Raw genomic sequence first — 24,963 nt, 5'->3', positions numbered from 1 at the left:
AAGAAGTCGTTACTATACTTATCTTTTGAAAGAAAAGAGAAGTGTCGTGCCCAACTGTCTTACGAATATAGCCTCTTCGACCATACGTTGAGCAGTGTTCTGTGACAGGCACCACTGTACGCTTATGGACTCTGAACTGACTTTAAAACATCAAATGTTCTGTATTCAGTGTGTTTCTTGAGCTGTTTGCCGCTAAACTGAAAGGAAACATTAGTCTCATTTTTATATTCCTTCCATTCGGCGCACAAGCCGCCTTGTAATAAAGCAATTATTCCTTTGGAATTTTTCGACTGAATGCGACTTTTTTCTGCTAATGATGTTGTAATTTTCAAAAAAGGTGTTTTTGAAAAATCACCGCTGCTTCAAGTCATTTTTTATTTCTTGTGATCGAATTTCTGATTTATGCGTAAAATGAATTTCATGTTAATCATACCATATGTTCGGGAAGTTGCAATTTTAATTTGGTGTTAATTATACCATATGTTCAAGATGTTGCAATTTTAATTGATAATATTACGTTTGCAGAAGTTTATTGTTAATTGAATGTAAATGCATATTTTTAATACAGAATTCAGACATGACACATTTCTGCTGATTTCAGTGCTTTCAGTATTTAATTTTATTATTCTTGTAATGGATTGTTTTATTGACAATTCTAAAATATTGTAAATATCTCATGCGCCTTTTATTTAAATTCATTTTATTGTTCAACTATTAATACTTGCTTTACTTTTTGGTATTTATTTAATATTTAGTTCATTATTTAATATTCAGCTTTTTTCCCGATTCTGTGTCATGTCTGAGAAATTAAATATATTTTTTTAAAAAAGAAAATGTTCGTTAAATTCTTAATTTGAAAGATGAAATGCATTGGTGCAAACAGTGTTTATGCGTGTACGATAGCTTCGATAGGAGCTCAGCAATTTTACATAGTAAAACTTCTTCAAAAAATTTTTTTCTCAAGTTGATAAAAAGAGTGTTATTTTAACAATCTATTTCTATTGTTTTGACAAAGATTTTTCTTTGTTTTTAATTAATAATTTTTAAAAAAATGAGTTGCTAATATTGTAGCCATTGACTTAATTTTTTAACAGTTTACAGACAGTTAACCAAAGAATTGTTTAAAGTATTTTTTGATGAAATTCACAAACTCTGAATCTTGCTTATCAAGATTGATTAAAAATTACGAAATTTGATTTTAATAATTTGAGGAAAGAATAATTTGTGAGCAATCGGAATTATCAATATGTTAAAATATGTATAGAAATCCAGTTATTTCCTTTTTTTGGCGTCTCAGTTGGCAAGCAAACATTTTAATTTGTATCATTGTGAAAGTGTCATAAACGTCTTTGAAGTTATCATGCATGGGACTTGCCAAATTGTAAAATTCATTACTTTTCTATAAGAATTTGCAGAATTAATCGAATCAGAAATATCATTTTTCGGCTTTGATTATAATTTATCTTAAATTTAAATTTTTTATTGTGTGCTTCGTGCATATGCTAGGTTAGCTCCAGTTAAAACCGAAGCCCATGCAGGGCAAATTATCTAACAGAATTCATGATCTCTAGAAATTAGATTGAGATTATTTTCCTTTTAATAGTAAATGATAATAGTTTATGTGGAAGCAATTTAATGCAATATTTGCTAATATCAAAAATTTGATATTAACACTATATTGCGCAATAATTCTTAAATTTTATTTTCATTTAAATTATGAATATAATAAAATAATTTAATACATTTTTTTCATTTATAATAGGATAATTTGGTTTATAGTTCCATTATAAACCAAATTTAGAAAAAAAAGTAATGATTTAGAGTTCGTAATGATTTATTAAAGTTTAGCTTTTAAAAATTAATCTGGAAAATTAATATTCTATTTCTCTACTTCTATTTACATCGATTTAAAGAAATGTGGTTGAAAAAAAAAAGGCGCCATGTAGGGTTAAATTGTATTAACTTTTTGTATTAATCTAGTGATAATGTATGAAATATGTTGTATGTTATTCTATATTTCTTATCTGTATTAATATTGTTAAAGAGGAAAATGCAAATAAATATAAAAAATAAAAAGAAAAGAAATGAAAAGAAAAAATTATAATATGAAAAAAGCAAAAAAATGAAAAAAGAAAATAATAATAAATGAAAAAAATAAAAGAAAAAAAAACAAAATAATAATAAATGAAAAAAATAATTAAAAAAAAATGAAAAAGAAAAATAATGAAAGAAAAAATGAAAAGAAAAAAAAAGAAAAAGAAAAAAAATGAAAAAATGAAAAAAAATGAAAAGAAAAAAAGAAAGAAAAAAGGAAAAGAAAAGGAAAAAAAAAATGAAAATGAAAGCAATAATTTCCCCTTCTAAAAATGCTTTTACTTGTAATCTGTGAATCTTTTGATATTTTCTTTTACCAATTTCTAATGTAGAAATTTTGCGTATAATGCATATATTTTACGTTGATGTTCTTTTTTTGGAAATTATGGTTTATGAGACTTGTAGCACATTGACTGTCTCGAAAATTGTAATTGAATGTAATATTAAATCACCTGTTGTATTAAGAATTACAATCCGTCTTAGAACGGACAAACCATGAATCTTACCAATCCTTAATGATCTATGTACTAAATATTGTTATTATAAACGGCTCATTTTAATGCCAATATATTAAGATTTTTTGTCTTTTTTCAAAGTAAAGGTGTTCCTAAGTTCAGGAGCCTTAATTGTATATTCATTAAATGTTCGGGAAAAAAAGTATTGTTTTAATTTAGCAATTTATTAAATCTGATTGGTGCAATTTAAATTATCTAAATGGAGCTTGAGAAAAAAATACATGTTGCAACTTTTTAATGTCTTATTCTATAAATGAATTATGATTATTTCTTACACTCAATATTATGTGTTTTTCTTTAAATAAATTTTAATATAAGTAAATCTTAAGATGAGTAAATAAAAATTTAAATATTTATTCTTTGATTTTTTCTTAAATTAAAATTAATTTATTAATTTAAATTTTACGTGTATTAATGTCATCAATTTTGGAATGCTAGGCAATTTTACTTAACAAACCTTATTTTTATTTCTTAATTGTTAAGTAATTAAAAATTAACTTTTAAGACTTTTTGAGCAAACTGGAATTTTTGTAAGCAGTACTTATTAAATAATTATAAGTAAATCAAATCTATTCAGCATTGTGTTGTAAGTTTTGACGAAATATTGCCTTCGATTTAATCTGCCGGAGAAAAGCGGCATTTAATTGTATTATATAATTTTCTTATAGCATATCTGCTTTATATAGTTTTATCTTATCTTTCAAGTCAAATAGGAGTGCCATAAATTATTGAAAATTTATCAGTTATAATTTTAAAAATATCTCTCCAAGAGAACAGTAAAATTCTTCGAAGCTCTTTGATGAATCTACTTGCCAACAAAACATTTTAAACATTTGTAAGCATCAAATAATTTATTATAATGATTAATTCCTCAGGGGTTTTATGTGTTTCATTGGTTAGAAATTCAGTTCACTGCAAAACGTTAATATGGGTCTTAATTTTCTGAAACTATTAATGATCATAATTGAAATGCTTTTTTAAATTCAATTATACGAAAATATCACTTAAAAATATCTCGATCCTTGAAAAATTGAAGGTTGTAAAATCATTTATGAAGAGTCCCTTCCTAGTATTTTCGAGTACTTCATGTATGTAATTAAATAGATATTTCCTTACGAATACTGAAAATTATATAAAAACTTCCATTTATATTTTTGATAGAATGAATTAATTTAATGCAATAAATTGTAAATTTCATCAACCCTGTATTTTAAATGTCAATGGTTATCAGGATTTAGAAAAAAAGTCGAGAAGATTGATTAAAATATATTTTAAAATGTGTTTTTGAATATTAAATTTTTTGATGCAGCTATTTATACAATCAATTAGTGATATGAATTTCGTAATCCAATTTCACAAAAGATCGTTTTATCATATGTGAATAGTCAAAGCTCAGTCGTTAGATTATCAAAACAGTGCTGTCTATTTTAGGCTTATATCATGGCTTTTCTGAGTAACCCATGGATTAGTTTCAAAACTGGATATTCTGTTAAGGATTTAATCCAATTTTTATTGCACATCATATTTATGACTAAAAGTGCTTTTTCTAATAAAAAAGTAAATCAATTAAATTTGTCTTTTTTGTCTTATTATTACTTGCATCTTTTATATTGTAAAGCAGATATCAAATTTAAGATTTTTGTTCTGATTTGAATAATGTTATTGAGATATATCGAAACGAAAATATTTGAAAAAAATCTGCTAAGTTGTCGTTAATTTCTAAAATTAGAATTATAAATTGAATTGCTATTAAAGGATTAACAATTCATTGGCAAACGATTTTGTTTCAATTGGACATTATTGTACTAAATGCATGACAGATTCGCATTTAATTTCGAGGAAGGAACTATTAAGTAAATAAAAACACAAACGTTATTTAGTTAATAACGTTAGTAATAATATTTCTCCATAAAATAATTGTTGCTGCTTAAATCAGTTGCTTAGTATTTGAAACTCAATTATCATATGAATTAGTTAAATTAGATTGGAAAAAGCTTAAATTATGCAATTGCTCCCTAATTTTATGGTACAAAAATAAAGCTGTGGAAAAAATATATTTAAAATTCAGTACAATCAATGAGAAGTATATCTTTAGGATATTCTAGCGAAGAAATAATTAGTATCTAGATTTGTAGTTTTACTTATATGAAGTAGAGAAAGTATTGTAATTACCAAAAAATTTGAACTTGAAATTTTGTTGAATCTCCATGTTTTAGACCTCTCCGAATTTGAAAAACAGATTTTCGGCATTATGCTTATTTCTGACAAAGAAACCTCAAACACTTTTAGCTAGACGGATGAAATTTAGTATGCGGTCTTCATGCCATATTTCTAGATTTCAATCAAATTTTAAGGAAAACTATTCAATGGCAGTTTGTAAGTTCACTGGATGATTATAAATTATCCTGATAATTACAAAACGAAAAGATCTAGATAGATTAAATTCGGTACAGATTTAACATATGTCAATTTTGAGTTTGACCCATCAAGGGATTGACCGTATGTCGATCTGTATGATCTTAAATATATCAAATTTGTCATGTGGTTTTTGGTATGCGTAGCTCTGTGTTAAATTTTTCTTTCAATCCGTTGGGAAAAAAAACCAAATTCGATTTTCATATACTTACTATCTATTAACTGTAAGCTAGGGATGAATTTTTAAAAACCTCTCCAAGGATCACATGATAGATTCAAACAAAAATGCTAAATTCCACGCCGAAGGTTAATCTGTAATACATTTTGTATACGAATGCCACAGAGGGCGTTCTCTGGAATAACACCTTTATTAATGAGTATGGGAAAAGCTTTTAAGAAGACCATTTCTGCTGATTTTGCTTTCTAAATATAATTTATTATACGCAGTTTTGTTGGAAATTTCGAAGACAGCGTTTCGTTTTGGGAGTCCGAGATCAACCGTCTGAGAGGAAGGACGTACATTCGCGAGCTCCGCAAGTAGGCGTAACTTCTTTATGCGCCCGCGACTTCTTCGCTTTATTTTTAACGAACGCTTCTTCACAAGTGCAAGTGTTCCATAAAATATTACTTGCAAAAGTTCTCTCTACTGTGCATAGTGCAAGTTTGCTATTTGATGAACATTTTCTACTGGATTACTTGTGTCATTCTATTCATCAATCCCATGAAATGTCTACTATGATGATGTCAGGCTAAGAAAATATAGAACGGCCGGGGTAAGTGGCTCCTAATACTTCTGGACAATAGTGTGCTAAATTAGGTATATTAATGTACAAAGTTTTTCTCTATACGATTATCCGGCAATTTTTTTTTTATATTCTTTTTAAAATTGCTAATATGCAAATGCAAATGCACAGTCCCCTTTCTACCCTTCAATATTTCTCCCCCATCGTCCTGACTAATTATTTTTTTTATTATTATCTTTAATACACACATAGAGGGTGCATTCAAGAGTATTTTGGTATGTGTTATGTTCACGTATGCTTAGTAACTCTACCACAACATTTTTTTTTTTTTTCTGAAAGCATCCCGAGAAAAAAATACACCGTATTTTGTGAATTTCCTCTAAGTTTCACTTTCAACAGTTATAACTAAAAAACTATTAAGACTTTTGAAAAAATCTAAAAGACGTATAAAACTCTGTACGATTACCAATAAAATCATATCCATATCATACCCTTATGAATTTTGTTAATTTTATATCATTTTTTGAAACGTTGCTTCTCAGGCAACTATCGGCTAACTTTTTCCCCATTCCCGTCTCCCTCGTATGTAAACAAAGCATTCGCATACTATCATATATACATTGTTAATATATTTCAACTACTATACTATCACCATGTCTTTAATTCATTCTTTTTAATCTTTTAACTTAACTTCATTATGTTCTCTGAGCTATTTGATATAACTTACATGTAAATGTTTTGCATATTTCCGATGTAATGTACCGTTTTTGCCCCTGATCGCCACATCCCAAAAATGGAGGCGCAGGGGACGCTATTGTGTAAACAAAGGAATTCAAGCTCTTGGCTTTAAAGCAGGCGTAAATTTACTTATATCTTAGTCTCGCGTATACATGCATTTTATATATATGAACTTTCGGAAATTAAGTGTTTTACTCTTTTAACTTAGTTGTTCTTAGTACTTAACTCTCTGAATTTCTTTGCTCTGAAATGCAGTTCTTTTAAAATCCAAACGGCCGAAAATATAACCCATAGATGACGAGCATTTCCCTCCCCCTTCTTGCGGTCAAGAGTTCATTTGCAGCGTGGGGAGAGTACTCGTAACGCCCTACTCCTGGAATCAAATTTCTGCTGAAGAATAAGGGGTTGTATATAAAATTTAATAACACTTTATAGTTTTACCTAAAGATTTTCCAGACGTTCCGTTTTTTTTTTTCTTCTTTTTTTCCACTGTGTTTGTTTATAATTTATTAATTACAGAAAGACGCATTTGATGTTGAAATATAGCAATGAAATAGTATATTTGCATGTTCATAAAAACCATTGCTGCATAAGAAAATTTAATCATTCAGGCGTTCTCTCACTCTTTTTTTTCTTTTCATTTTAAGTGTTACTGATATAAATAACTTATGTGAATACTTAAAAATTCTTATAAATTTTTATTATGTATTCATTAAATCCCAAAGCAATTGCTTGCATTTATTTATTAGAATATAAAGAGAATATTGTTCTAATGTTGAGAATTTTTAAAGATATATGTAGATTCATATCTAAGAAATAACTTCATTAACAATGCAAATTTTCAATATTTATTAAAATTTATTAATTTAAAATGACAGAATAGAAACACAGGGCAAATATTATTTTATGGAAAAAATACTACTTTCTGGTTGATATATTCCCATTAATATTTTGCAGGTATACTTCCAAAATTATCCAAATCAAAACCTCTTCTTTCCCTTCTAAACGAATCTGCATACCCACAATAATTGTTAAATACTAAAATATGCATACTATGAAAAAATGTCCGATTTTATGAATACAGCAATCAAACTCCGAATTTCTAACAAAGAGAACGTTTGCTAGCATTTTTTTTTTCTTTTAAATTATGTTCTATGATTTAAGCAATGCACAAAATATATAATATCAGCCAATTTTCAAACGATTTGCAGAATTCTTCAAGGAAGGAATATTTAATTTGTTATTTTATAATTAAAACTGTTTCAAGAGCTGGTATGGGGGAGATTGAGCTTTGAAAAATAATTAATACTATTTCAAATACAGTTTTCTGAAACAATAAGCATTTTAATTCATTTTTTAATTTATTATTTTTACATACTTTCCGATTTTTATAAATTATGGATTGGACCTGAAAGTTGGACAAATTTCGTAATGGAAAGAATTTTATTTACTATCAAATTTGGTATCCATTCAATAATCTATCCCGATTTTTCTATTTTCGGAAACTTCAATATCATCTTCGTTAACAGAATCATTTTCTAACGAAGTAGAAATATTTTCTTCTTGAAAAAAAGTTTGAAGTGCCAAATCCAGCATCTTCCTCACCACTTCTATCAAATCAGATTCATCTGAATCTTCAAAGATTATTTTATTAATTTCTTTTGGAGTTGAGACTTTCCGTTTACCCGGCATTTTAGCAAGAGATTTTAATGGTTGGCGAGCAGAAAGCGTACTGTAAATTAAACATCTGCCCTCAAACACTATCTGGAGACACCAATCAACTCTGACAGCGAGAACGGAAGCAACCACTGTTACAAAGACAAAATCGCCCCGCACTGTTTTACGACCCTGCTGAGAAAAGGGGAAGAAAATAAACAGGTGGCATTTCGGCCCCTTGACCGTTCTGTGGATGTCTGAATGTACAGCCTTCTCGGTCGCATTGGGAGTCAAGTTTGGTTTTCTTCTCTCCCCTTTTGTTTTCATTGTTATTCTCTGCTTAACTTTCGGATCCGTGAGATGGCGTAGCAGGCAGTAACGTTCCTTTCCCCTACTCCTTATGCGAGCGTCGGTTTAACCCTTTTTGTACTTAATTCTGTTTACCTGAAACATGCCTGTTCAAGCAGGTTGCAGTCTTCGTTTTATATGTTGTAAAGTTTACTCATAGAAATCATTTCGAGGCTGTAAACACATCAATACTCTTGCCTTCTCTTTTGCAATCCTCTTTTCAAATAACAAGAGCGTGACTTTTATTTTATTGTTTTCCCTCGACGCATTCTCAATATATCAAAAATATTTTAAGTCCAGGTTACTTAATCAAAGGTTTATTTTTATTAACGAATAACATTCTTCTATCATAGCCTTTAATTTTCTCTTATACACCATTACAAGTAATATTCCAGTAGCTCGACCTTGTTACATTCTCAAAATTTTCCTGTACGTCTTAAGTCCGGGTTACCCAACTTAATTTACCGACAGTTTATGTCTGTTTCCTCAATTACCCCTACTTCTCTCCTTCTGACTGGTACCCACCTCCAAAATCGTACCTGCTCATGCATGTCATCCATGTTAAAAGCTCAAATTATTAGCATTTTAAAGTTCAAAAAAAATTTTTTTTTTTCTTTTCCCCAAAAAGTTCTAATTTCGAAACGGAGGACGGGATATAAATTTAAAAAAAAATATCATGGGTGCGGAGCCAACACATGAGCAAACCGTTCACAAATGTCCGGCGACATGAACAATTAGCATAAACTCATTCGTTTTATCTAATTTTTGAATGCTTCGAGACATTTGTAGGACCCTGCAAAAACTGTAACACCACATCTGAGCTTCCGTGTCTTAAATCTCTCCAAAAAAGAAGAGAAGGGAATATCCCTTTATCTCTTTTCCTCCCACTTATTTTTATATAAAAAAAATCCTAGATTATTCAGAATAAACAATTGAGACTTTAGCACACTTTTGCCAGAGTTGAGGGCCTCTGCCCCGGCTGTTTCTACTCTCTGTAAATCTTCGACTTTTCTACAGTATTTATATATATATTTTTTACAAGAACTCTTCATTTAATTCGAGAAAGCTGCAATTATGACAGACAAAATTTCTGTCCGTACCAATGTCGGGGATCCCAGCTCTATTGAGAATAACCCAACTAACTCTCAATCGGCTGATAAACCCAGAAATGAAAACTGCACGAATGGGCCAATCGAAGCAGTGGGAAATACTGCAGTTTACAAAAGAGACTTTCTTTTCGCTGAACTCTCCGAACTTTTGATGGGGAAAAAAGCAAATCATAAGTTTAGGCTAAATGATAATGAAAGGGTAAAGGCCTTTGCCCTTCTCAGTGATCTGCGAAATCTTCTAAGAGAAAAGGAGGAAAAAGATGCTGAAGAAGAATCCATAGCAAAAGAAAAAGCGAAACCAGCAAAAACATACACTGAAGCCACGGCCACCAAACAAGCCCACACAGTACTGTTGCTCCCCAAAGAGAACAGCAAAGGAAATGTTAAAAAGCTGGTAGAAGAAAACATACAACCAACTAAAGAAAAAATGGCCATTAATGCAGTTAGGCCTCTTAGGAACAAGGGGATCGCAGTCGATTGTTTAGATGAAGAAGGGGCGCAGAAATTAATCCAGATGGTTCAGGGAAACCAGAGGCTAGCTGAAACAATCGAATGCAAGAAACCATCGCCCAGGCACCCTAGATGCATCGTATATGATATTCCAAATGGGATCGCAGATGTAGAGGTGTTGGAAGTACTGGAACTCACCATCGGAGCTCCTAAAGATTCTCTGAAGCCGAGCTTTAGAATCAAGGGAAGAGGGGACTGCAGTCACCTAGTAATCTCAGGAAGGCCGGAGTATATCAAATCTTTACTTAACCAGAAGAAGGTTCTCATAAATTGGAAAACACACTCCATTAAAGAACACTTCAGCGTTATTAGATGCTTCAAGTGCCAACGCTATGGACATATCCAGACAAAATGTTTGTCATCGAAGCATTACTGCGCTCATTGTGGCCATGAGCATCAAACTAAGGACTGCAGAAACAACTTGGAATCATGCATTAATTGCCATGAAGAAAATACGCAGAAAGGTGCACAGTTCAACATCGACCATTCGGCATCACACAATAGATGTCCCACATATTTGAAAGAAATAGCAAGGTACCGAATGACCCTACAATATGAATAACAACAATTGCTCCAACTCAAGCTCTACGCCATTTACATCACAACAACCTTTTCTTCACTCCTTCACAGGTTTCAACTGGCCTTCTAAGTCTTCATCCGACCTTGGTCTAACCATCCTTCAAATCAACTTAGCCAAATCAAAAACAGCTACTTCAATCCTGGCTAAAACGGCCATGGTCCATCTTCCAGATATAATACTAGTGCAAGAACCTTACATAAATGAGGGAAAAATCACGGGAATTCCATCTTCATGGAATCAATGGCTTTCCAACAACCAAAAAGCAGGTTTAATCGCCCTTCCTTCCTGCCGAAGCCCAGTTTTTCTTCATTCTACGGACAACTCCACAGCAATTAAAATACAAATGGATAAAGGCCCACTGACAATAATTTCCTCCTATTCTTCGCCACATTCAAACATATCAGAAACTTTACAAGACCTTGATGTTCTTCTCAAGAGCATCGGAACGGAAATTGCTCTCATCGGGGCAGACCTTAATGCTCACAGTAGAATCTGGGGATACAGAGATGAAAATGCCTGAGGATCTTTAGTGGAAGATCTCATAGCAGCTAATCATTTGTTTCTCCTAAACGACAAAAATTCTCCTCCTACTTTTGAAACTAACAATGGAAAAGGCTGGCCAGACCTTTCAATCGTCAAAGGAGCATACCTCGCCTCAATCTGTAATTGGGAAGTCCTCGAGGATTACTCTCTAAGTGACCATAAATACATCAAAATTCATATCTCCTCTCAACGCAAAGGCTCGAGCTACTACAGTTTTAAAACAGCATATGGTGATCACAGTAAAATGATTCAGCAACTCAGCACAAAAATCCCAGAGCTTCTCAACTCAATAGCCTCTTCTCAGAATCATGAAGATCTCTCGTCAGCCACATTTAATTTACAACTTGAAATCTTCAAGGCATGCAAAACAACTTACAAGGTAAAAAATGTCAAGACTAAACATAGCATCAACTGGTGGACACAGGAGCTCGAAATTAAGAAAAAGGAACTCAAGGCATTAAGACGAAGAGTACAACACTCTCAAGGGTCTCTCAAGCAACATTTTAAAGAAATAGAATCAAAGAAAAGAAAGGAATTCAAAAAGGCCACCAAAAAAGCAAAACGGTCCTCCTTCCATAATCTCTGCACCGATTCAACAAACCCATACGGTATACCATATAAAGCATGCATCAAAAACGCCCAACCACCTTCAGAGCTCTTCAAGCTCTTGGGGAACTCCAACGTAGGGGATGCTAACACATTCGCCCAAGAAATCCTCAAGGCTCTTTACCCTCCAGCCCAAGATACTGCACTTCCCGAAATCCCTAATAGTCCTTTCATTCCGGAACCACCATTTTCAAAAAACGAAATAAAACAAATCCTTCGTAAAGCTCCGCCTAAAAAAGCACCAGGTTTTGACTCCATAGACAATATAATATTGAAAGAAATTAACAAGAACTTCCCGGATATTCTCCACGCCTTCTTCAATAAGTGCCTCCAACTGCAATGCTTCCCTACTCCACTCAAAAAAGGAATGATAATACTGTTTCACAAGAAGGGTAAGAACAAAACAGACATCAGTTCTTATCGTCCCATCTCTCTTCTTCCCACCATTGGCAAAACCCTTGAGAAACTCCTTTTGCAGAGACTTAATCATCACCTCAGAGTAAATGACTTGCTCCACCCAAACCAATTTGGTTTTAGGGATGGAAAATCCACAGACCACGCAATACAGCAATTAACAGAAAAAATCCATAATTTCAAACAGCAAAACGAACACATTCTGGTAATTTCTTTAGACATCCAAAGAGCTTTCGATAATCTGCAATTCTCTTCCATCCGCAATAGCCTCGATAAACTTAAATTCAATTCAAAAACTACAGAAACACTTAAAGATGTCCTAGAAAATAGAGAATTCCTTCTTCAAACATCTCAAGGTACTGTCGCCTGGTCACAGCAGAAAGGCTGCGCGCAAGGATCCTGTTCTGGACCAGTTTTTTGGAATCTTGTAGCAAACGAAATTCTTTCTGAAAAATGGCCACCTAACATTCACCTCCAGGCATTTGCAGACGACTTTGTTTTTGTAGTAGCCGAATCAACAAGAGCAAAATTGAAATCAGCCGCCCAGGATGCTCTCTCAATCTTCAAGCGCTGGACCGATAAGCATCACCTTCAAATCTCCGTAGAAAAATCATGTAATATCTTGATAAGCAAATTAGTCAATGGCCCAACAATTAAATGGAATAACGTAACAATAAAAAGGCAACAATCTTTAAAATATCTCGGTGTTACTATCGACAATAAGCTAAACTGGATTCCTCACCTCCTTAACACCAAAACGAAGGCGATTCTCTTATACCAAAATCTCTGCAGAATTGCTGGTTCCACATGGGGTCTGAAAAAAGAATTCAGGCGTCATCTCTACTTCACCGTTGCCGAGAGAATGATCCTACATGGAGCATCAGCTTGGGCCTATCCTCTCTCATCCCGACAACAAAGAATCCTAATCTCAATACAGAGAAAATTTCTCCTGAGTATTTCTGGAGCATTCCGAACAACATCCACGGCAGCACTGCAAGTTATAGAAGGAATTCTTCCACTTCACATCAAAGCGCAAGCAGAAGCAACCTATGTAAGAGTAAGTCGTCTTCAATTACCTAGCCATTTTCAGAATATAACATTCCATCCTGAGAACTTCGAGAGGAAATGCTCTCACACAAAAATCTTCCCCTCAAACTTTCTTCTTGAGGACATAATTTCCCTCAAACAAGAATTCCAACCTACAAACAAGACGGATATTTTTACAGATGGGTCCAAAATCGAAGGAAAAACCGGCTTTGCCTACTGCGTATTCCAAAACGGACAAATTACTCATCAGTGGCTCGGCAAACTGAACGAAAATAATTCGGTCTTTCAGGCAGAGCTGCTGGCCATTAAGGAAGCATGTAAATGGGCTAGCAAATACGATCATAATGCTAAAATATGGAGTGATAGCGAGTCCAGCTTAAAAGCGATCAGTTCATTCTCCACCTCAAGCCCAATTGTTCAGGAAATTCAAGCCATTCTGCTCCCCCAACCTTCTATTAAGTTAGGATGGGTTAAAGCACATGTAGGCCACAACGGAAACGAGGTTGCAGATTCCTTAGCCAAACAGGCCATTTCTGCAGGTACGCCCGTTCAATACCCACCTCCTAGAAGCCATCTGAAAAGTATTGTAAATGAATTGAGCCTACAGCGATGGCAAGAAGAATGGGATAATGGCTCAACTGGCAGAAACATCCATCAAATCATCTCGAAAGTGTCCTTTAACCCATCATCTTGGAATAGGCTTGACATTATCTTTGCAACTGGCCATGGCCCTTTCCCTTCATATTTCAAGAGATTCCATATTAAAGGATCTGATCAATGTGGCTGCGGCGAAGTAGGCGATCCCCTTCATTATGCCACTAGTTGCCCTCTCACCACATCTTTTCATCTCAAAAAACCCATCCCCGACCTAGAAAATATCTGGTGGACCAACGTTATGAGAAACAAGATGTCCAAGGTTAAAATTAGAAATCTTGTGCGGTTCCTACAAGAGAACGAGGAATTGATTTCTCTAGACCCAAGCCCAGTATAAAATTTTCGTTTCATTTCTCAACCAAGCTCTTCTCCAGAATATATTACCTTCAATAGATTTCATCTGCTCATACTCCCCACCGAACACCTCCAGAATATATTACCTTCAATAGATTTCATCTGCTCATACTCCCCACCGAACACCTCCCTCATCATTATAATATTGTATATAGTTACTTTTTATGTGTATTGAAGATATTTTATGAATTTTTTTGTGTATATTGATATTTATGTCTTTTTTTGTGTATATTGATTTTTTTGTCTTTTTATGTGTATTTCTTTTATTTTAATAATTACTCCCACGTATATCCTTTTAACCGACAGGGAATAATAGAGATTCCAAGTTCGGGGATATTCTGTGGCGAAAGAAAGAAAGCGTTTCGTTTTGGAAAGAGGTGCTCAATGTATTTATTTTATTACTTCTTTGAGATAATTCATGACTGTTTATATTATCTTTTTTCCTGAAAATCAATGCTCAACAATTCAACATTATAGGTAAATTTAACAAATTATTCATATAAATTTTTAAACCAGGATTTTTGTGTTCTTTGAATAGTGAATTTTGAGGATTCAAAATGTATTTGAAATTGTAAACCGGTTCCTTGTTTCTAAAAACGCTTTCACACCATGAACTTTAGACTGGAATTGTTATCAATAAGATAAAGTGCATTTTCACAATTTTTAAATATAGAGTAAAAACTTTTCAAAAATTTGCGATAATCACATATATTAATAAAATTGATAATATAACAATTTAGATCTCATGCATTACTTATGAAATCGCTTTATACTGATGAAATCACTTATTCGTTTATGCAACAAAATTGCAACGATAACGAATAGTGAATTTTGAGGATTCAAAATGTATTTGAAATTGTAAACCGGTTCCTTGTTTCTAAAAACGCTTTCACACCATGAACTTTAGACTGGAATTGTTATCAATAAGATAAAGTGCATTTTCACAATTTTTAAATATAGAGTAAAAACTTTTCAAAAATTTGCGATAATCACATATATTAATAAAATTGATAATATAACAATTTAGATCTCATGCATTACTTATGAAATCGCTTTATACTGATGAAATCACTTATTCGTTTATGCAAAAAAATTGCAACGATAAGCAACTGCAATAAGGAGTATCGTTTGAAGGTGCGAATGTCAATTTTCAATGAAACTACATTGTCTCGAAGTTTTCTGTCATTAACACAACTAAACTGCAGTATCCCAGCTTTATATTACTTCAATTAATTAATTTATCTTCATAATATTTAAATGTGGCAGTACTTTTACATTTTTGAGCTAAAAAAAAAAAAAAAAAACTGTTTACCTTCACATAAAGAAAAAATAGTTGAAAAATTTCATTTTTCTCTAGCCTCACTTTTCATATATTTTGAGTGTTAACAATACGTGAAATCCTCTTCCCCCATTACAATGCTTGAAATTGTTTCAGAAAATTCATTTCCATATATTTTAGAAATGGGTTGTATAACATTTTTTTCCACTTCAGAGTCGCCTATGTTATGTCAAAAATTTGAAAATAACGATTTCATTGAAAGATGAACAAATAAAAACTATTTCAAAAATATTGCTTGATAAGTAAATTTCTTGTTTCTAAATATTAAAATAATTTTCCAAAATCTGAGTTTTAACTTCATGCATAGATACTTTATTTTCAAGACCCAATTCTGTAGATGTAAATGAACAAAAGTAAAGAGTGCAGGAGTAACAAGTGAGGCAATTTATTTACTTTCTTAATTAAAAGTCATTAAAAATGAATGATACAGTAAATCATTTCTACAACATCAGATTCCAACCCTTAAATTTTTTATTGATGATTTTCAAAGACAAAGGCAATGCTCATAGGATGCAGAAATGCAATAGTACAAAACTGCGTTTTATCTAATTAAAGAGATATTTAAACAGTCTTTTTCTTTTTAAAAAAGGGGTAAACAATAAATTATTCTTAGTTTCTTTGTTTTCACAAGAAAATTTAGTCGAAATATGAAAACAGTATACAAATATACTGCGAATTGTACCCAAAATCAATGAAGCTGTTAGCTGAAAATTTTCAAACGTAAATCTTTTTGTTTTGCCCTGCATTCTTTTCATTAAAGTATAAGAAATATTTCCAAAATAATCTGCTTCAATCTGTCCCTTATTCAAATATATACTTGCTGAAAATACAATTAAGTATATTTTTTTTCTACTAATAACCATAAAAATGGAAAATGACCGTGTTCATGAATAACTTCATATAAAGTTGGAATTCTTTTTTCGTTTTAGGGCTGGGGAAAAGAATAAAGAACAATATTAGGGAACTGCGTCGTATATATAATTTATATGCTTCATCAGATAAATAACTACATGCAAATGTACTTGAATTGACCCAAAGTCAGTTCAATTCATTAAGATACATTTCCAGTACTTAAAAAAATTTTCATTTTATCTGATATTTAATATTTATATAAAGCAATATTCGACTCACATGAATAAAAGGATTATTTCGTTATTAACTTTCTCCAAATACAATTTTCTAGTAGCGTTAATTTAGGATATAAATCTTTTTTAGAAAATTAATGACTGAGTGTTTTCATACTTCAGTTATATTATTAACTTAAGATAGGAAGCTTTTGAGAAATATAGTGAAATGAAAATAACGATTCAGTTATCTTTAGTTTTCTCCAGTATCGATAATGAAATAATTTACTTCTGACATTATAAAATAATGTCATTGCAAAGATAGCCAAAGCTGAAAGCTGAGGAATAATTGCACTATTTAAGAAATCATCTCCCTTTTATTTTCTGTGAGTAATTATTTAATTTTAGCATGTATATGGAATTTTCTCTTGTAAGTTAACTATTAAAATACACTAATCAGAAGAGATTTAAAATTTTCTGAAGAATCGTATAACTGGCATCGATTGGCAGTATGATTAAAATTTAGTCAAAAACAGCACAATCGGATTCTACCATTTTTTATAGGTCGTCATAATTCTGAAATCTCATCATAAATGAATTTTCGAAATAAACGTTTTTCCATCCGTTTGTTATAAATAATCTTGAGAAAAACGTTTCAAAATATCCTTTTAAAACGCGAATTTTTCTGAAATACGGTGAAATACTTCGCCTCTTTCTTCTTTTGAAAGATGCATATGGTGGAGAAAAATTGTAAATTTTAATATTTCCTATCCTTGTCTTTCTCAGGGCGTGCAACAGGAATGGATAATAAGATTTTTTTGATAAATTCAACAGAAGCGACAACATTGTCATGAAAGAAATAAAACTATATGACTTTATACTTCCGAAAAGCGCCTAGCAACCTCGTCATCTCATCTGTGTTTAATAAATTTTTTTGCTTTACCACACCGAGAGGACTCTGGATTGTTTTTGCCGAAAAATACCTTATATAAAATTCTCTTTCCTTATTATATTTATAAATATATTTTCTTTTCTCTCTTTCGAAATATTATCAACAATTATCTAACTGCTCTCCGTATCGACATTTTCAAAATGTGCAACCACTTCATAAGTAATCTCAGTGTCTTATCAATATTCATATCATCTGTTATGTCCCTAGTTAGGAACTTCGGTTTCAAGAACCTCGTGGCCCATCCTTCAAATAGGCGATACAAAGGAATAGTATTCGCATACAATCTGCTGGTAAAAGTTAACTGGTTTGCAATCGATATAGACTCAAATTTACTTAAAATTTTTGAAAGATCGTTCAATGCACACTAGTTTCTATTTCTTGAAACTATTTTGTAATTCTACAATATTAGTTCGGTTTTAGCTTGTTGAATAACTGACGATCATTTGTCTGATGATATTAAACATTGATTTTATTTGCTTAGCAAGTATTCAACTGTATATACATAGCGACAATTGAAAATGTCTTTTAATTCTTCTTTTTATTATTCTCGAGTGCTGTATACCTTAAGGAAAGTAAACGAGTTTTCCTTCTTGTCTTTATTGATGTGAATGGAAACTCTTTACTTTTTTATTTTAAGTTACAAGCATGTATAGGCAGATACATTATCGTAAAAGTAATGTTTGATTTGTAGTGGACTCGGATAAATCGACGGGAAACACGCCTTTCATCAAGCAAAATGTTTATAAATGGATATACCATTTCATTCAAAGCTGCTCCGTTTTATTCGAAACAAAGCAACATTTGAAAAAAACATTTTAAAGTTTCAGCTATAAGATATAATAAACCTAAGTAAGATGCGTTTAAGCTAGTTTTTGCTATTAAAACTATTATCCCTTGTAGCGTCGTGGCAAAGTTAATCGTGATTCGTGACTGAGAATTTTAAACGAGCTTGGACAAAAATGTGTCTTTATGAATATATATTTGCAGCTAATCAGATTTAAATAAATAAATAAAAACTTTGTAAAAATAATTCGAAGTCTTGAATATTGGATTTATTTAAAAATTTAAGCTAAGGAGGTATCATCAGAGAAAATGAAAGATTTGCAGGTTTCAAAAATTTATCCTTCACAAGACCTAATGAAGACTTTCAAAACTTTGCCAAAATTCCTTTTACTTACCTACGGTGAATATTTCCTGTTGATCAATGATCACTGGCTGATCTTTCTCTGGTGAGAGGGCATCAAATATTACAAATCTCAAAAGAACAGCGCAATTTAAAAAAAAACTATTGATTGGTCTTTCTTCTCTGGTGGAAATCAAACTGTAGATCCGTCTTCATTCTTACTCAAAAGAATGCATTCCAACAAACCTCTGACTAACTTTGGGGAGAATCAATAACATCGATTAAACCAATTTACTCCATTGAAGCAGGAACAACGATTGAGTGTTTTAAAAACATACCCGTTTCTTCTCCTTTACATTATAGAAAGGAAGAATAAAAATTCCGTGTGAGACCAAACTGCTTTCCTTTCTTATAATTTTTTTTCTATTTTGTCGAATTCTGTTTTGCTGCCAAAACTTGGGGGGAAAAATCAAAATTGTTTCAAAAATGTGAATGAATCTAAACGATTGAGCAGCGAGCGGCGAGAAGATAATAGCTGACTACATCTAGTCTTTTTGAGGGAAATAAAGGGAATTATTCCGTCTTTGAAAGGGAGGCCGTTGGTTTCGTAAAAGGACTGCAGTTTGAATTTTTTTAAAGTTTGCTTATTCTAGTTTTAAGGACAGGTTTCCTCATACCCTATTTACACCTTGTAACAAATTTCTTCCTCGTCCCCTTAAAATACTGAAATCTTATATTACAATAACTGGCGTAGTGAGAAAGTTTAAGCACTGGACGAAGTGTAAGAGAGTTCTCTACAACAATTTCAAATAGATAAACATTTTATTTTGGTAACCCATAAAGCGGCTTTTGTTGGAGCTGAATTACAGTGCCATATGAGATTCAATATCATGTAATATTTTCCTTGAATTCAAAGCAAAGAACTTTATCAAGCACTAAAACAAGTTACAGTTATCTATTAAATAATTCCAAACGTATATTTTTCTGTAATAGTCTGTTGCGTAGAGGAGGGTAAATGGCATCTTGGGCGTAATCTTTTCTTTGTTCTTGTCTGCCTTCTCTCATTAGATTTCCTAGTCACTATGACCTGCCTACTGGTAAGATATCGACTTCGAGGTCGAAGAGTCCTTATCACGAAATCCTTTACACCATTAACGCCCTCCCCCACCCCTTGAAAAAAAGAAGAAAAAAAAAGAAATTTGTAGCGTTAGGTTTGTACTCTAGTTGATGCAGATCTTGGCGACATTTTTTGGGCTCAGGTCTAAATTATTTTGTGTCTTTTCGCTTGCAGAAGCCAAAAAACTCCAAATATGCTGTTGTGGTAGTTTTCTGCAGGAGCCATATATTCCATGAGCATTAAATAGATAATTTTATTATTTAAGGAAAATAAAATAAAGTATGCATGCGATTAATATTAGCAAATTTATAAAATCATTAACAGAGAATGAAAAAATGCCGTGTGCAGCGCTGCCCGGTGATATATGTCAGTTGCTTGCTTAGTGAACCTCTCTGTGGAATAAGGCTAGCAGCATATTTTGAGATGTGGCTCGGTTAGTCAACTCAACTCAACTTCATAGTGCAGTAAAAAGTGACACATTATTGCCTTACTTATTACGCTGCCTTAAATGGGTTCGCGTATAATCTATTTCTCAGTTTGACGAAAAAGAAATCTTCTATGTATATTTCTTTCGGGACGTAAGGATACGGGAAGTTAAATGTTTTCAAAAATCACTGAAATGAGCACAATCTATAAATTTAAAGAAGATATCTGTATCACATGTAACCCTTCATTGTCGATTTCGAAATTCCCGCTACTGCTATTAACTCTGTCACTTCCATCTTAAAAAAGGAAGGGAAGTGAGCACGATGATTTTTTAAGAAAGCATCGATTTTGGAATTAAAGTTTCAGTTCAAGGTTTGTAGCCATCAGAGATACATTGTGTATGTGATCCTGATGTTCAGTATGCATGATCCACTGGCTTGAAGAGGAAGTTTAAAAAATAGTTCTAGCAAAGTTGATATCTTTGTTATCTAATCTTGATTCAGAATTTCGAAGTCCATTTCGAAATAGGCACTGTGACTCTTCAAAATGACGATCTTCATGCAGGTAATTGTTATTAAACAATATAAAAAATGCCACCGCTCAATCTCGTTGATTTACAAAATAAAGAAACAGAATGTGTCAAATGAATAAACTGCCGTATTAGCGGAAGTACATAAAAATGATTTCTTTCATTAGCAAAACCTAAGTTTATTGGATGGAATATTTCAAACCATGTAATATCATTAAGAAAGATATTCCGTTTGTAATAAGTATTATAATACATGAGTGGTAGCCTATCGTTGATGTCGTCCCAGCGTCCCCCAGCGAAAAATGTCCATAAAAGAGTATTGCTCGTTTTACACTAACGTGAAAAACTTTGTTTGAATTTGGGGTCATTTACAATTTTTACTCTTCAGTTCTTATCACCGACTGTATTTTACCATCAAGGAGCTTTAAAAGTCTGACAATGGGGATAGATGTAGTCATTAATCCTCCTCTCTACTGACTATTAGCATAGAATATATCGCTCAAATCCAATCCAGTGTACAGAATAAATATATTCATCACATGTATTTGGCAAGTGAAGATGTAAGAGCAGAAGCTGTGGTCTGCCGAACACTGCGAGATTAGTTTCTTGTCACAGGAATGTCGTGTCGCTGAATACCACGAAACGCATGAAGAACGACAAGTGACGATGCTGAGTCAGAAGTCGAATCGAGACGTTGATCGGAAGGGTGGAATCTGTCAGTATTGTACATGCACAGTTCGGTAAATGCGTTAAAAACTAACTTTTGCATATGTATAGTTAGAATATGATTTCTTTATAAATGCTTGAACTGGAATTGTTAAGATTTTTGTAATTTTTTTTTCAATGTTGTAAAGTAGAATTTCTTACAATGAGGTTAACATATCGCGTTTAAAATGATTACAATTATAGGACAGAGGAAAATTTATCTACGTTGTAGTTTTTTTGTAAATAAATTTGCCATACAACGTGATTTTTTTAAAAAGCATTCTTATAAAGCCGGCCTTTTAAGAAAGTATAAAATAAGGACGAGCATATAAAAATAGGACTTACGATAAACTTAAGAAGCAATAAGGTCTTAAAAATAAACATTTACATTAAACATTTATAATAAATTTCTCAGATACAAATATTGGGGAATAATTCCAATGGTAAGTAAAATTGTAATTTTTGGATTTAGAATTTTATTTTACATATATTTTTGTTAAAGCAATTGTTTTGTGAAATGATTCATAGAATTCAGAAGTGGCCCATGTACAGAATACAGCTTTTTTTAATTAAACATTTTAAAATTTTATAATTAATAAATAATTGTTTCAAATGAAAATATCCATAATTTTCTAAAAATATTATTTATTAAACAAAGATATTTTTGCAGTCCGGCCTGTTAAGCAGAATAGTTGATTTTCAGAAATATTATTTTGAGAATTTAGTTTTCATTTCAAAATTGAATTCCGAGTTATGCTTAATTGATGTTCATTTCATCGCATATTGACATCATTCGTTATTTATAAATAAGATAACGTTTAAAGAATAGATAAAGAATGCCGATACTTAGCTCTTAAATGATACAATTGATCACATTGTTGATTCATCGATTTTTATTATTAGGAGAGATAATTTTTCGGTACTGAAAATTTGTTACAAATTGTTATGTTTAATGTAAAAACTGTGTACTAAATTTTATTCACCTAGCTCATTGTAGTTTAGAAATCTGTATTTACATGCGTATGGATACAGCCCTACCCTTGACTAAAATTTGACACATCTGTCCACAAATTATATTTTTTGGTGTATTTTTTTTACTTTGTTAATAAATATACCAAAATAATAAAATACTCATCATGTTTATATATCCTTACAAACTAAGCTTTGAAAGCAATAGCCATTCTTTAACATTTTATATGAAATTCTTCGGCGATCCATGTGATATGGAAAGAAAACTTACTTGTACAACTAAACGTAATAAAATCATGAACACCAATCTCTTTTAACGTTAAAGGTATCAACATTTCTCCAATAAATTAGAACTGCTTTGGAAAATTTTTATTTGACCTCTCGCAGTAGATTTAGTAAAAATTGCTTACCGCGAGTATTATTTAAATTTTCATAATTTTAATATGTCACCGTTGCCATTTGTCTGAAAGGGAATGTTCAAAAATTGCATAGAATGTTGTTTACCTAGAATGTGATACCAATTTAACTTGGAAATTTGTTTTAGGATTTACAGTGAGATGATTTGTAACAAATCTCTCATGCGACGCTAAAATGTTGATATATCTAAATTTTTACCTATTTCTGATTTATTATCTTGATTTTTTATAACTAATATAAATACAGATGCTATTATTTTTATTTATTTTTTTCTCTTCCAAAATGGCAATTCCGTTGCTGATGCTGCAAGTTACAAAGGTTATTTCACCTATTAGAGAATTCAGACTAACCCAAGAGCGCTCAATAAAAAGTGTATCCAGTAAAATACACAGCCTTTTCATGGAAGACTTCGTGCAACCAAAGATATTTCTGAAATATTTATTGATATCGCATCAACTCTGGAACCTTTCTCTACTGGATGATTGGAAGAACCTTTTTTTCAGCTGCAAATGGAATGGATATAGTTGGAAGGTAAATAAATTTTCATTTATTAATTGAAAATTATTTTCTTTAGCAATTACTGATGGTTTCTCTTACACAGTGGGATCTCCTATGACACATCTCTGTATAATCTTGATCACATAAATCATTAAATAAATTTTGTCTATATTTCATAAATCTGAAAAAAATTCTGTATTAAGCGTAATATTAGCAATTACATAATTTTCGTTTTTTTTATGAAGCAAATTTATGTAGTTATATATTATGAACACTAAAACTGACAGTTTATCCCATAGCAATAGGCGCAAATAATAATTGATAACTGAGTTATGCTTAACTGGTATTCATTTCACCACATACTGACATAATTTAACATTTAGACATCGGATGCCAGTTCAGAAAAAGGTAAAGAATGCATGATTATTCCCCCTGAATACTCCATTTGATATGATTATGATGGAAATTCTCATATCACCCCTCGTTGTAGGAGAGTCCATTTTATTTCTGTTAGTTATATAAAAATTATGTATCAAATTATTTGTAAACAAGCCATTTTAGTTTTACAAAATATATTGAGAATCGAAATTCTCGCATTGATTCAGTATATTAATTGATCTGATTTTGTTTATAATATTTACATTCATCTAAAGATTTAACGCAACGGGCCGCTCGACACTTTCAGTATCCTGGGGAAAACGCAGAGGAAATGTGTGCTTACCTCTCTTAATATATAATAATTTTAACCCTCCCCCCCCCCCCAACCCTGACTGAAAATCAGAATTCCATACAAACATAAAAAAGATTTTCCTGGAAATATAAGTTGCTCATGTTTTTTCATAACTCTTATAGGCATTGGTATTTGTATAAATCTGCGGTAAGACTGATAATTTGAAAACATTCAAGTCTTATAACTTAATAGTATGTATAAAATATCTCTTTATTCCGAATATTTATCTTAAAAATGGCAATTTTTTTTCCTAAAAATACAACAAAAAAATGAGCCCACCGTTCGAAACGAATCGGCATTGGGGACAGGAACAATAGGTGAAACCGATTTTACATATATTAAAATATCAGTTTTGGAATGCGTAACAATTTTTTTTCTTTTCCATTTTTCGATATTTCAATAACTTTCCAAAAATCCTGCATGCTATTAAATTTTTGGTAGAAAAAAATACACATTCTCTTACCGGTCAAAATTTACATTGCTTGTGTTTGCTACATACTTCCAAAATAGCAGTTCAATGCATCAGTGTGTATAGTTAAAGATATGCATCAAAATTTAAACTCTTTCCGTCAAAGGAGTGAATGCCAGGTTATTTTTAATCTACGAATTTAATAATTCCCCCTCTGTCACATCACTGCTATGTCCTAGCTTTCAGCCAGTTCTGTACCTGTGTTAAAGTAATATGGAACCCTTAACACTCTTATATCAATTCTGAATGTCACTGTGCAAGATGTACTGTTTTCACATTCTTGCTAGATAATGATTATT

At 31.8% G+C, this 24,963-nt stretch overlaps 1 long non-coding RNA gene across 1 annotated transcript in view; it reads left to right on the top strand.

The window, feature by feature from the left end:
* LOC129974845 (uncharacterized) overlaps positions 1–23,492 on the top strand; it is a 42,514-nt gene extending 19,022 nt beyond the window's left edge. Inside the window, exon 3 of the long non-coding RNA XR_008784977.1 lies at positions 23,278–23,492. This is a non-coding gene — a long non-coding RNA (uncharacterized LOC129974845). The remainder of the gene's footprint in view (positions 1–23,277) is intronic.
* Positions 23,493–24,963: the final 1,471 nt, after the last annotated feature.

Source organism: Argiope bruennichi, chromosome 7 (assembly GCF_947563725.1).
Source record: "Argiope bruennichi chromosome 7, qqArgBrue1.1, whole genome shotgun sequence".
Lineage (NCBI taxonomy): Eukaryota > Metazoa > Arthropoda > Arachnida > Araneae > Araneidae > Argiope > Argiope bruennichi.
Note: the sequence above shows the minus strand (reverse complement) of the source record. Positions and strands in the feature narration are given on the sequence as shown.